Source organism: Urtica dioica, chromosome 5 (assembly GCF_054948205.1).
Source record: "Urtica dioica subsp. dioica isolate 48M chromosome 5, U.dioica_male_clone48M_v1_H2, whole genome shotgun sequence".
Lineage (NCBI taxonomy): Eukaryota > Viridiplantae > Streptophyta > Magnoliopsida > Rosales > Urticaceae > Urtica > Urtica dioica.
The window spans coordinates 2,232,891-2,247,513 of NC_142760.1; the positions used below are offsets into that span (position 1 = coordinate 2,232,891).

Genomic DNA, 14,623 nt, shown 5'->3' on the forward strand with positions numbered 1-14,623 from the left:
GTTGATTCGGTCCTGAAATCAGAAGCGTTAACATCAAGAACTTTCTCTTCATACACAGCTTTGGAGGGAGATTGTAGTTCACGAGTATAACCAGCCAAACACTGTATTTACTGCTCATCATGCTGAACGGGTTCATACCATCAGACGCTAGACCAAGGCACAAATTTCGAGTATTAACACTGAAATCCTTATACTCTAAATCGAAGGATTTTCACTATGAAGCATCAGTAGGATGTCTCAACATACCATCATCGATACGCTTTTCGGAGTGCCAAACCATGTTCTTCGCGTGTTTGACACTATTAAACATTCGACGGAAGCGCGGCATTGGAGGAATGTACCATAATGACTGAAATATATTTAAAGAAAATCAATAATTAATAATGAATATTAGCTACATGTATTTCTTAATCAAGTAATGAAAATGTACGTACCTTGACTGGAACTCCTTTAACCCCATTACATGGAATTTTACCCTTCGTCCACCTTGACTCTTTGCACGTCGGACATTCATCTAGATCTTCATACTCATGTCTATATAAAACACAATCATTTGGGCACGCATGAAATTTCTCGTACTTCATGCCTAATGTGCCCAAAGTCTTCTTCGCTTCATACATACTTAAATGTACTTTATTATCTTCCGGAAATGCTTCTTTCAGTGTTTCCAACAATAGAGTAAAACTAGTGTTTGTACAACCGTCCGACGCCTTTAAATGAAATAATGTAACTAGAAATGACAACTTCGAAAAGCTTGTACACCTTTCATATAATGGTGTCTCTGCATCATTCATCATGGACTCAAACAATTCCGGTCGCTCAACAAAATCGTCCTCCAAATCGTTCATCATTCCGCACATATCATCAATATCATCTTCAACATCATTGTTATCCTCGTTTTCCGTAGAACGAAAAACCTCACCATGGTTGAACCATCTTTGATACGAGGTCATTATTCCATATACAAACAAATGGGTCCGAACGACATCAATCGAAAAATGTCTATGATTTTCACATTGAATACAAGGACAACACATAGATTTCACATCTACTATGTTCTCTCTAGAAAAATCACAAAACTCATCTACACCTTTATGATATATCTCGTTTAATCTATTCTCCCACATTCACTTTCTCATCTTCATAGGAAACCCTAATTATAAAAAAAAATAAAAAATAAAAACCCATTCTAATTAGTAAACTATCAAGAGAACAACATTTGGAACAAATTAAAGAAGAACTTACAAGATTTGGATGTGTAGATGAAACTTGTAAATGAGGACACAGTAGAATGAGTCGAAAAGGTGCTGTAAATCTTTTTCGAGTGAGGTTATGAGAGTTCTAAGTGAAAAAAATGAGAAATATGAGAATATATATCATCAGCCTTGTGTCACTCGCCGCGGCGAGAATAAGACTTCGCCGCGGCGAGGCCTTTCTACAACGCATGTAGGAGCGTTGTAGAAAGGGCGGCGGGGAATACATTTCGCCGCGGCGGGATCCCAACAGTGAGCATGGATTTTTGAAAGTATGTTGTCGCCGCAGCAGTGTATCAAGTTCACTACTACTACTTCTAGCGGTAGTGGTAAAAGGAAAATTAGAAGACAACTAGCGATAAATTCCGATGAACAAGGAAAAAGAAGAAACACTCTTATGGGTCGAGTTAATAAGGTCAAAACACTTGGTAAAAAAATCCCGGTACAATTTGATGATAAAGGGCAACCAATGGGTAAGGAGGGTGATGAGTTGTCGAGTTACTTTGGCGTGTTAGCAAGAGAACACGTTCCACTTTTGATGCGTGATTGGAGATGTAAAGAGAACACCCAAATTAAATAATGGATTCGGAACGAAATGCAAGAAGGATTTACGATTCCTATCGAACAAAAACACGATTGCCTTATGAGAGTCAGAGAAGCGGCAAGGTTATTTCGTCATGAGGTATACAACGATCTTCTCAATGACATCATCAACGAACCAATCGCCTTAAAGAGACCGGCTTGTATTTTGTAATTCTACACAAGTATCACCGAAGAAGATTGGATAGCATTTGTTGAGTATAGACGAACTGAAATGTTCAAACAAACATTGGAACATGGGAAATCAAATATCGGAAAAAGTGTGTACAAATCTCGAACGGGCCGAAATGGATATCGAAAGCTTGATCAAGAAAATGTTAGATTCATTTATTCTTTTAGTTATTCCAAATTTTGCAATTATTTTTTAATTTATTATATAATTACTTCTTACTAGCATGACGAAACGGGGGAATGGCCTACGAAAGAGGAACTTTGGATTGACTCGCGAATGAAAGACGTAGATAACTACAAGGATGAGAAAGACAAATTAATGGGAGAAAAAATCGTAAGTTCTTTACCTTTGTTATAACAATTAATCTTGTAATTTTATTTTCAAATAATTTTATGTATAGAAAAGGTTATCACAACAAGCAACGCAAGGGACATGGGTGCCGGAATCGGGAAAGAGCAAGAAGCTTTGGGAACGTCGCGAGTTTGCGGTCAATCCAAACACGCGCCGCGTTTTAAGTACTTTGTTCCTACAACGCAGAACGAAGAAGTAATTAAGATGCGTCGGAAAATGAGCGAGTTGAAATCTTTGGTGATGAAGGCCTTCGGTGGAAATGGTAGAATTAATGTCGGAGATGCTAATGTCGAGTCGCCTAGTGTCGAGCATGTGGAAGAGAATCTCAACGAGAAGGTTGTTGATGATGAAGAGATGGCAAATGTTGAAGAATACGTCAATGAAGCGGTCTCTTTAGGTATGTTCATTTTTTTTTATCTAATTTATTAATAAAGCTAAATGTTTTGGTATTAAGTTATTGATAATATTGGTGATTTGCTTAGAACACGACGATGTTTACGATCGTCCGAAGATCGATCCTATTATTGTTGATGATCGTCCGAAGATCGATCCTATTGTTGTTGAAAAACCCAATAGTGTTCGTGCTAGTTGCTCATTGAATCCAACCACCCCGGTGACACCGACTTCGAATGAAAGCGTCGAGTGTCTTCTTTTCATTGATGATGTTGTGAAAGGAGGCGCGATTCATGTTGCGAATGGCCGAGCATACATAAATGGGAGCGTAGTTCACTCTTTACCTTTGGAGGAAGGAAATGTACGCGTGACCGGTTTTGATTAAAAAAGCAAAATTGCCAATTCCCACCGAAGAAGCTCAAACCATTGAAGATGCCATAGGGGGATTTGTCTCATGGCCGAAGAGATTGATAGAAATGGACACGGGAATAGAGAGTCGCGGTCCGGTTGTCAAACAACTCTCAAAGCTTGGTTTTGAGAGTGAACCTAGCATCGATGATGCTAAGAAAATTCAGTACAAGGTGATTAATCCCAAGTTTCGATTGCTCGCTCAACATGCCAACAAAGTAATGTTACCGGAAGGGGATGTGATTATGGTCAATGTTAGTCCAAGTCTCGCCGCTATCCCGATTCCGGTGTCATTTGAAGATGTTTCCGATTTTTTGCAATACTTGGAAATTGGCGCGGGGAGCATAATGGTTTATATGGAGTAAGTGTTTTCTTTATATGCATTTTTAATATAAATATTCAATATTTAGTGTTTTGATCAACCAAATACTTGTTTGTCATAGCTATCTACGCTCGAGCCTAGAAAATGCGAAGAAGAGTCGAGACTATTGTTTTATAAATCCGGGCTTAAGTTCGTACATCGCAAACAACGACGAGGACGCTTATTTGTCAAAACGAGTCAAGGACGTTGGAAACATAATACGAAAATGCAAATTTGATGAACTAGCTTTGATGCCGTACAATAAAGGTGAGCATTGGATGCTCGTTGTCCTCGCCCCTTGGAGAGATAGTGCTATGTTCTTCGACCCGTTAAGAAATAAAATACCAATCGATTTAACTCGATTGATAAAAGGGTAATATTTTGATTTTTTAAACTATTTTTATTATAAATCATTCTAGAGGTTTTTTCTCTTATGATTTCCGTGTTATAGGGTTTTTGTGGATTTCAAGCTCGAGCACCAAAACGCCCATAATAACGGACAATCAGCGTACATCAAGGCTTGGAACGCTCCGAGACAAACCTCTCGAAACACGGAATGCGGGTATTTTGTGATTTCTTATATGCGCGATATAGTCATAAGAGGTGTACGAAAATTAGAAAGTAAGAAATCATATACAAAGGAGGATTTAGAGAGAGTTAGGGAAGAATGGGTAACTTATGTACAAACATTTATTAATTGTGATGATTAGTTAGTTTTTTTTATTAAATTTGGGATTGGTTTTAGATGTAAATATTTGCTTTTGAATGTTTTGAAGATGTAGATATTATTTTTTGGATTGAAGGTTATTTTCAGGTGCCAGTTTTTTACAACGGGTTAAAGATGCCTCTCGCCGCGGCGACTTAGATTTCTCGCTGCGGCGTGTAACGTTTGCCGCGGCAAAAAATATGAGTCGCCGCGGCAAAAAAAGATACCGAGAGCAAATTATTTATAAATCTATTAACTCGCCGCGGCAAGTTTTTTAAAAAATATTCAGAACCCTCCTACAACTGATCTATATCCGTTGTAGAATCATGTCGCCGCGGCGCAGAACATACGTCGCCGCGGCAGGTATCTCGCCGCGGCGACGTATAATTTTCGCCACGGCAAAATGATTCTACAACGGATATAGATATCCGTTGTAGAATATCACGCCGCGGCGAAAATTATACTTCGCCGCGGCGAGTTGTTTTAAAATATTTGAAAATTACACAATGGATTCATACCGTTGTAGAAGCTTCTACAACACTTAAATATCCGTTGTAGAAGCTTTATTTCTACAACGGATATTTAAGCGTTGTGGAAAGCTCTTGGATTCTACAACGGATATTTAAGCATTGTAGAAGCTTCTACAACGTAGGATTCTACAACGCTTGATAAACATTGTAGAATCATTCTACAACTGTTTTGAAGCGTTGTAGAATCCTAGTTTTGTAGTAATGTACACACATAATCCATGTAATAAAAACAAAAAAAACGGTAACATTACAGAGAATAAAAGGCTGACATGCAGTAATGGCAAGTCATCAGTCCTGGACAATTCCTGTGCACCAATAGGGACCAATCAGCGTTGTACAAGAAGAGTAATTGCTGCCACGTGGAAGGTGGTCCATGAAGGAAGGGAGTGAGAATTGCAAAGAAATAAAAACTGATGTGTTCGTTTTATCTTTCAACACAGGGCTATGAAATGTCAAAACTGCCCTTAAAGAAGCATTCCATTTTCCCTTCCATTTCCCATTGACCAAACCCACGCACACATAGGGAAATCAAAAAACACTTGCCACGCAAATTTTCTTCCCTTGCCAAACAGGCCCACGCAGGCCGTCACCACATGTGTCGTCTGCTTTACGCTCGTCACTCTCAGGCAAAGCACGTTTTCTTCACTTGGCGGCGTGTAAAGGATAAACTTTTGAATCTCGCCGTTTGTAATTTACGGTTAATAAATGAGATTTCGTGTGTTACAATTAAGTTATTGAGTGAATGATGGACGTATAAGTTTCTCGAGTTAATTTAAAATATATTAAGGCAAGGAAAAATCTCGGAATAAATAAAGGAATTATCGAGTTTATCTCGACTAATAAATTATTTCCGAGGAAATATTCCGGAAATTAATTTAAGAAATAAATTCTCAAGAACGAGAATTAATTCCGAGAAACCTTAATTATATTTTAATTAATTTAGAACGAACAAGAAAATTCTCGGTTCGAATCATATAATTATAATCCCTTCGGTTATGGGTTTAATTAAATAATTATATGAAGAGGACTTGGTTGTAATGATTTTTAAGGGACCCATTTGAAAGAAAACAAGGAAAAGAGATTGGTTTGTGAATAATAGGATAAGGATTGCTACGTGACGTTCTTATCCCCTCTTTCTCTTTTCTTCTTCACGTGCACTGTATCTTCTCTTCTCCTTCGTCTTCACCCGCGCGAGCCACCTGCAGAGGATAACAAAGAAAAAAAAAAAAATTCCAAACCGCTCCAAGGACGAGCTCCGGCCGAACCAGACCATCTCATCACTCTCGCGGCTTCATTCTTCTTCCTCCCCGTTCGTTATCCCCGTGCGCCATCAGCCCGAGCCCGAGCTCCGTGCGTGCGCGCCTCGCCGAGGAGATCGAGCGACCGCCGCCAAGCCGCCGTGAAGCTTGAGCCGCCGCGAGCTAGAGTGAGGACGCCGGTGAAGGGAAGAGTGAGCACGGAGAGGTTGATTTCTCCAAAAGCAAGGTGAGGTTTGTTTACCCAAATTGAGGAACTCGAAATTAGGTTTCATTGATTTGGGGCTTTTCCTAATCCGTGAGTTTTATGAGGAAGTGATTGAAGATCGTTGTTCTTTGAGCTTGTGTTTTGATGATTGAGCATGAAATTCTTGGATTGGGTTTGATTTTGGACGAAAATGAATATGTTTCAGATAGGGTGATAAAACGGACGTGGGCAGTCCGATGTGTTATGAGTTTATTTTTGTTAGTATTTTTCCTGGAAAGTAGATGTTATGGGCTTTCTAAAATGACCAAGAACGTAATAATCCGTGGAGTATTGAAAGAGTTATGAATTTTTGAAATCTGGTATTCAAAGCTGTGAACTGCTGAATTCCAGAACAGCGATCCAATATTGCGGGCTGTTTTTGAGATAGCTATTCTGGTCATATGTAGGCTTATAATATATCGTTAGAAAGGTACGGAAGTTAGTTACGTTCTGAAACTGGAATCGTTGGATTTCGAGTTGTATAGCTCGAGTTATGATGCATTTTCAGTCGCTGTCCAAACCAGTCCGATTATGTGCCTTGTGTTTGAATATGGATATGAGCGTTTGAGCTCGTTTGGTTGTAGGATTGCTCGTTGTATCTCCGGAATTGTTTTGGTTTGGAATTCTTTGCCATGCTTTAGATTTCGAATCGGAGCTTATGTTGGACTTGTTTGAGACGTGAGATTTGATTTGAGGAATTAATTTGGAAATGGTTTTGAGTGGGTGATTTGTTTTATTGGTTGATTGGAGGATTGAATTTGAAATTAGAGAAATGTGATTTGAGATGTGATATGTTGGTTCGGACTTGGAATCTTTATGGGCTCGTTGAATTTTCTTGAGAAAATGGATTTGATTGAATGATTTGATATTTGAGATTTGAATCTTATGACAAGTCTAGAAAATTTTGTGACGAGTCTAAATTTTTATGACGAGTCTAGAAATTTTCATGACGAGTCTAAAGATTTTGTGACAAGTTAGTTTGGATTCGTGTTCGGTTGTCGACTTGGTTGGACTCGGATTTTTGAGTCGAGATGTCGGATTTGGAATTTTGGAAATTGATAAGAGTTGGATTTAAGGAATTAACTCGATGTCGGATTCCGTAGTTTGATGACAGATTTGGACAGACGAGCGGGAACCAGACGAGTAAAAGGCGACGAAGCCGGATTTTGAAGTTTTCATGAATAGAGTTATCAAAATTAAAGCTCGATTAACTCTTCTTTTGACATTTCGACAAGTGTCGAGTATCACGGAGAGCGTGAAAATCAAGACATTGCTGGAAGTCGTCGAACTTTTTGTCGAGCTATTTCAGGTAAGTGTGGAGACATAAGTCAACTACTTACCAAGGGAATAATCTTGTTTACGTGCATTTACGTGTTAATAATAATAAAGAGTATGAAAAGCCTTAAAAGACACAAACACCAAAGATTAAGGTTTCGGCCACTCTTTTTGGAAAATTTAGTTGGGTTTATACCCATAGGTTCAAATGCTAACTTGAACCAGCCACGTTGCTACTTTGTTGTAGTTAGATCCCTCTGCTAACCATAGAGTTTAGCTAGATATGAGGTGACAGGAGAGCATGTTGGACTCTCTGATTCGAGCCGAGGGTAGAAGTACCGGGAGTCATATCCCGAGTCTTCAACTTAAAACACTAACGAGCATAAAAGGGAAATGATAATTCTTTCGGGATTTAACCCGAGTCGCTCTCCTGTAAGTAGCATAGGTGTGTACTCTGAGTGCTACAGAGTACCCGAACCCTAAAGAATTGATGTGTCGATGGTACCAAAAGGAATTGAACCTTGACGAGCTATGAGGGCCTGGGGGATGGCGCTGAGCACTCATATCTCGGGGAGTCGACCAAGAGTCGTACCCGACCATGTTGCCAGGCTATGAGGGCCTGAAGAATGCACCTTGACGGGCTATGAGGGCCTGGGGGTCGCGCCGACGTCGAATGAAGTGGTACCATTAGTGGATCCCAGACAGATGTTAAAACTCTTAGGCCGCCGGACGACTGCTGCTTGAAGTCTAAGGTTGGTCTCTTGTCGTTCTAGAGGTTATAGCGGGGATGTGTGTAACCTTAAAGACGACAAGTATTAGTTAGAGTATACGCGCATCAGTCATGCTCTAGAACTTGTTAGATTTGCATCCTTGCATTCTTATGTGCTTGTTTGCATGTCATATGTTATCATATGGCATTAGTCGCTTTATTTTCTAGGTTAGACTCCCACTTACTGAGTCAATCGACTCATAGTTTTATGACCCTTGGTAATGTAGAAAAATGAAAGGCGCCAATGTGAACAAGGAAGTTGAAGATGAAGACCAGACGTGTATCTCTTGACCTTTGGGCTAATGGGAACTCACCCGGGTTCAAACCCTTTTATCATAATATCTATATTTTGTTTAACCTCTTTCGTAAACTATGATCCCCAAACTATCTCTCGTATATATACTTAAAATTCGGAAGCTTGTGTATAAATAAGAGTCGCTATAAGGCTCTAAATCCTAAACTCTAAACGCGAAAAATTTACCCTGCTTTTTGTATAACCACCTATAACACTTATATATCATCGTAATATGTTTAATATAAGCGTTATGAGTATTATGGGTATTTATTCTAATTATGTTGATATGAGATATATATATATATATATATATATATATATATATATATATATATATATATATGTTGATGTTGAGATCTGAGACGTAACCCAACGGTCTCGGCCCGTGAGCCGCCGACGAGAGGTCGCGGGTCGTGACACGACGTCTCCAGTAATGAGGTCGGCTTCGTTTCCACTTCGTCTCCACAGTAAAGTCATATTAATTTTTTGTTTGAACACCGAAAAAAACACAAAAATAATTAACAAAAATAAAAACTAGATGCTAGGAGATTCGATGCTCGCAACCCAAGATTTACGTCAAACAAAAGCTAGAATTACGCCAAATTACATTCTCTCTCAAAGGTGTCCAAGAACTTGAGAAATCTAATTCTCTTGTTCTTCACTTAATAAAAGGAGCATGCCAAAATATATCACCATTTATATCTTCTCTTTCAGCTAAGGGAAATGAATGGCACGGCGAAACACACCACCCACATCGAGTTCCCGAAAGTCTCCACCACGGTCGTAACACCATCCCCGACCCGTCACAATCCATTCAGAACCATAAAAGATTCGACGCTTCGCAACCCAAGATCGAGACACGTCTCAACTTCGCATCCCGACACGTGTCCCGTGAGTGTTGATATGAAAAACGCATTAACATATACAATTTTTTAACCGATTCAATTTAAGACCGTTCATTTGATTTTGTTGTGATTATAATTTGCAGTGCATGCAGCAACGTTGGCTTTCTCAACGGACTATAGCTGTGAAAGAAGGCTGAACCAAGAAGGTGATTGTAAGGACAAGTGGTTTGGCCTTTCTGGGAAGTGTACTTATACTGGGAAAATCTTCTTGATCATTATCAAGCTTTTTTGGCTGACTTGAGGAACTCTATACGAAAGGAGGAAAAGCTTGGCAGTTCTAGTCAGATATATAAAGGGAAAAGACTATATGAGCCAATTTATGTTATATTATTTAACAATGGACCATTTAAGGGAAATGGGCCGAATTACTACTCAAAAGACCATATGATTGAAATTTTTTAGGGAAATTTGCGTCAATGTCACAAATTCGTCGGGTTTTTGCATTTGTGTTACAAAGTTGTCAAAATTGCATTTATGTCACGTATTTACATTCGTGTCACATGTGCAAATTTCAAATTACTCCCTCTCATCATTTAATCTTTTTATTAATTACTCAATATCTTCTGAATTTTTACAATACCTCATTAAAAATCACTTCATCTTCCTCTAAAACTTTTTAAAATTTTTGCATGTGACTTATTTGCAATTGGATTGCCAATTTGTGACATAAAATGCAAATACCACAATTTTTTATTTATTTTATGGCTTAAATAGTTTTTTTTTATTACGAAAATCGAGAACCAACTATTCATGATTTAATGCTTCGATTTAATGCTTTGCTTTATATATGCTTGACATGTATTTTGAATGCTTAAATTGTTTGGGAGTTTTATTATTTGGGCTTTATTATAAATCAAATACATCTAAAACATTTAGGACAGATTATAAATGAATGAGTCGAGTGGAACATTAAGCTTTGTAGATCCATAAAAGGTTAAGTGGAAAAGGTATTTACACCTAGTGCCCCTCTTTTTCTACTAGAAGCCAATCGTCAAATGATTTTATTAGGTTTCTAGTTCAAAATTAGAATTTCACTTCATGGACCTTAATTCTACGCAATTTAAACTTTGGATTGATAAATGGGTAGCTTAGAAATCGTGACTAATAATTTGATTTGCATGACACATGAATTGAGTCACCTAGTTTAAAGGTTTAGAACAAAGACTAAAATTGAAAACTTTATAGAATAGTGATTCGAGGTGTATCCTATTAATCAAATGAAAAAAGTTAATTGGTCTCAAACGTAATAAATCATATAGCCAATGATAAAAGGACCGCCGTGTGTAGGAAATTCGTTTAGGCGACTATTCACTACCCCCCTTCGGAAAGTATGCTCTGATTTCAGCATTTGTCCGCCCTTTAGTAATTGATAAGGTACAATCCAAACAATTCGACTATCAAGATATATTGGGTTGACTCACAATATGGATCCCTTATGATCGCCTATTGACCAAATATCATTCAGTAGTTAGTGAACATAAAAATTATGTGTGCGCGCGCGCGCAAGCGCGTAAACTGTTCTTTAATTTATAAAATCATGTTCTAGGTTTGGTAGGTGCATTTTAGTTATCTCATCATAGGTAGGTTATGTACTTTGAGCCGAATACCGATGAAGTCTAAATGACTAACTTTAATTTTTGTTTGCGATATTAATCCATGAGCTTTGAGCTAATATTTAGTTTCTCTAAAGTAAAACATGTTGAATGTTTGTTTTAGTATTATCTATCATGCTTATATGCTTGGTTTCAAAGTCTTACATATTGAAAGTCTTGAACACAGTGCCTTGTATGTGAAATACATGAACGTATAGAAATCCTCATGAAAAAAAAAGACTTTTATGCATTACATTTTCAATCTAAAAGATGATTTTGTCAACTTCCAGAGCTTGATTCCGGTCATTTCTTTCAAGCTCCTCAGTCCCGTCGTGTTCTCCTAGAGATCCACGCTGCAAACCCAGTTTCTTCTTATTTTATTCAAGCTCACTAAGGTAAAGAGGACAGTTCCTCATCTAGTGCCGATAAACTTTGGAGTAGAAACACTTTTCATCATCGTCTTTTGTCTCCCATTTTCCATTTCTTTTTCTTGCTTTCCCTCCTAGCAGAACCCTTCCCCATGGTGATATTCACAGTAGCCTTAGATAGATGACACAACTCTTCAAGAAAAACTTCTTCTTTGGATTATTAGAAATTAATCATCATGTTATTAGCATAATTTGGTGTCCCCTTTTTTCTTCAATGACGTTGTATAGACTCAAAAGTCTGCAGCTCATTTAGGAGTTGAGACAGTCTATATTTCAACTTATTAATGATATTACTGTATTAAATCATTTATGATATGGTCTCACAAGAGTTCCAGAAGCATCTTGGTGCACTTTGTGATGAGCTCAATATGGCTTGCTCGCTTTTAATGTCAAATATGGCTTGCAGAACTTAAAGGATCTCAGTTGTTTTTATTAACTCGTTTAATTTTGTCAATTGTTAGATTGTAAAATTGGCCAAACGTTGGTTAGTTTGCAAAATCAATATTTGTTAATAGCTACTTTGCTAAAATATCCTATTATATATATAAATATATATATATATATATAATAATAATAAACAAAACGAAGCAAAAACAAAGCAAAACACATGTAATTGCGACTCATCACGGCTAAATGTATGCATGAACAAAAATGACGCGATTATAACTACGAATAATCGCAGTTATACTATATCCGCAATTAATCATAACTGTTTTCTATCAACAACGAGAGGCTACAAGTGATATTTGTGGCGGCTAAAATTGTGGCTAAATATATTTTAGCTGCGACATTGGGACTATAGCTATGTGACGGCCTGAACTTAGTTTTTGTTGTGGTTGTTGTAGTGGACTGTGGATTGGTGTGTTTAATAAAACGTATATACATATACATATACATATACACATATATATGTCTCTTATCAAATCTGTATAGTGTCTGCCTCCACTAACTGGTAATAATATGGATATTCATATATATATATATATATATGAATATCCATATTATTACCAGTTAGTGGAGGCAGAAACTATACAAATTTGATAAGAGACTTTCGATCAAAAGAATACACACACACATATATATATATGTGTGTGTATTCTTTTGATCGAAAGTCTCTTATCAAATTTGTATATATATATATATATATATGTGTGTGTATTCTTTTGATCGAAAGTCTCTTATCAAATTTGTATAGTTTCTGCCTCCACTAACTGGTAATAATATGGATACTCATTGGCCCCTATCACTGATAAGCGACTGGGCTCAAATGCCGTGCTTTGAGCCGATATAAGCGATTGGAACATTAATATATAATAAATCATGATGATTGGCTCATAATATCATATCAAATTCGTATGATGTTTGCCTCCACTAGTTGGTAATAATGGATTGGCCTCTATCATTGATAAGCGACTGGGCACATTCATTACCACATATAAAAAATATGAATTAAAATTATTGCGTGACTTTTTTAAATATCAGAGAATAGGTTATCGCGATCCTTGTATAAAAAGTTCATTATATTTTATGGTATCGCATTTGGGTTATTGTTTTCATTTTTATAAATTAATTAATAATGCATGCGTAATATAAAATGACGCCAAATTATCGTGAAATATAATTATGGTATAATTATAATATAAATAATGAGACAATATAACCTAATAATACACTTTCTTTTTAAAAATAACCATATCTTTATTTTATTAAAAATATAGTTCTCACCAGGCCGAAATAAATTAAATTAATTATTTTAATTAATTTAATTTACTTCGATCCGATAAATATTTTTTTTAATAAAATGAAATTTTTTCTAAAATGTTAAAAAAAAGATTAAAAAAATTGACTAATTACAACAAATTTTTCATAAATAAATTATTTCTCTATATCATAATTTACATGAAGTAACTCTCTTAATTTGTTGTATTATTGTGCCTTTATTTGTAATTTAATTTTTTTCGTTAAACTCCATTTTTGTAATTTAAATATTATTTACTTTTATCACCATATTCGTGTACGTCGTTTTTAGTCAGAATGAAAGAATTAAATAAATACAGGTCCCTCCATTATGATAGGTTAAGTTTAAGTGCGTGTGCACGTATGGTTGTTAAATTATTAAATGCTGCGTTACTTATCATAACTTGTGAGAAGATTAATATATATATATATATATATATATATATATATATATATATATATATATATATATATATTATTTGCGAGACATCACTATATTGCGGGTCGTCGCTCTCAAATTTGTGTTAAATACTATCCGTCAATAATAATTCAAGTGGAGGTAAAATTAATGCTCCAAATACTCTAATGTGTTTCTTAGTGTTACCCAGCCTAAATATTTTTACGGATATTCTAATAAACTAGCAAGTTGAAATTTGACTTTTTATATAGTTTGATATGCATTTCAAAATCATTGTAATCATTGTTAAATAAAATAAATGGGACAACTTTAACATAGTTTCTTTTTTTATATATAAATTACTTGTGAAGCTCTGAAGAACTATGAGAGAGAGAGAGAATTCGAGTAAAAAAGTTGGTTAAAGTGATATTGATTTTCCATCATCTGACTTTTACATTGACTTACTTAAGACATATATACATTAAGAGTGACTTGATCTTAATTAGTCGTTGATTTACAATTGAATTACATAAGATCTAACAGCTCAGTAACGTACAATCTTTATACATAAGGTTAACACACCCTCCTCGAGCTAAGCTGGCAGAGCTATGTTGGGCTTGGAGCACAACTTCACAAACTGAGGTATTAGGAGTGGTTTGGTGAAAACATGCCACTTGGTCAGATGTGGGAAAACATAGTGCACTTCAACAATTTCAACAACGAACTTTTTCTCCAACGAAGTGTGCATCGATCTCAATGTGTTTTGTGCGTGCATGGAACACTGAATTGTTGGTTACCAGGCTCTCATACTATCACACCAAATAACAATAGGGTTGTTTCTTATTGGAACTCCAAGCCCCGAGAGGAGAGAATGTAGTCAGACTATCTCAGCAGCGATTGTTGAAAGTGCTATGTATTCTGATTCTGTTAAGCTTTTGGTGACAATCT

General features: G+C 36.5%; 1 long non-coding RNA gene across 1 annotated transcript; it reads left to right on the forward strand.

Annotated features, from left to right (window-relative positions):
• Window positions 1-5,909: 5,909 nt before the first annotated feature.
• Window positions 5,910-9,964, forward strand: LOC149394799 (uncharacterized). Its single transcript, XR_016297265.1, has 3 exons — window positions 5,910-6,259; window positions 9,331-9,507; window positions 9,605-9,964. It is a non-coding gene; the product is annotated as an uncharacterized LOC149394799 (long non-coding RNA).
• Window positions 9,965-14,623: the final 4,659 nt, after the last annotated feature.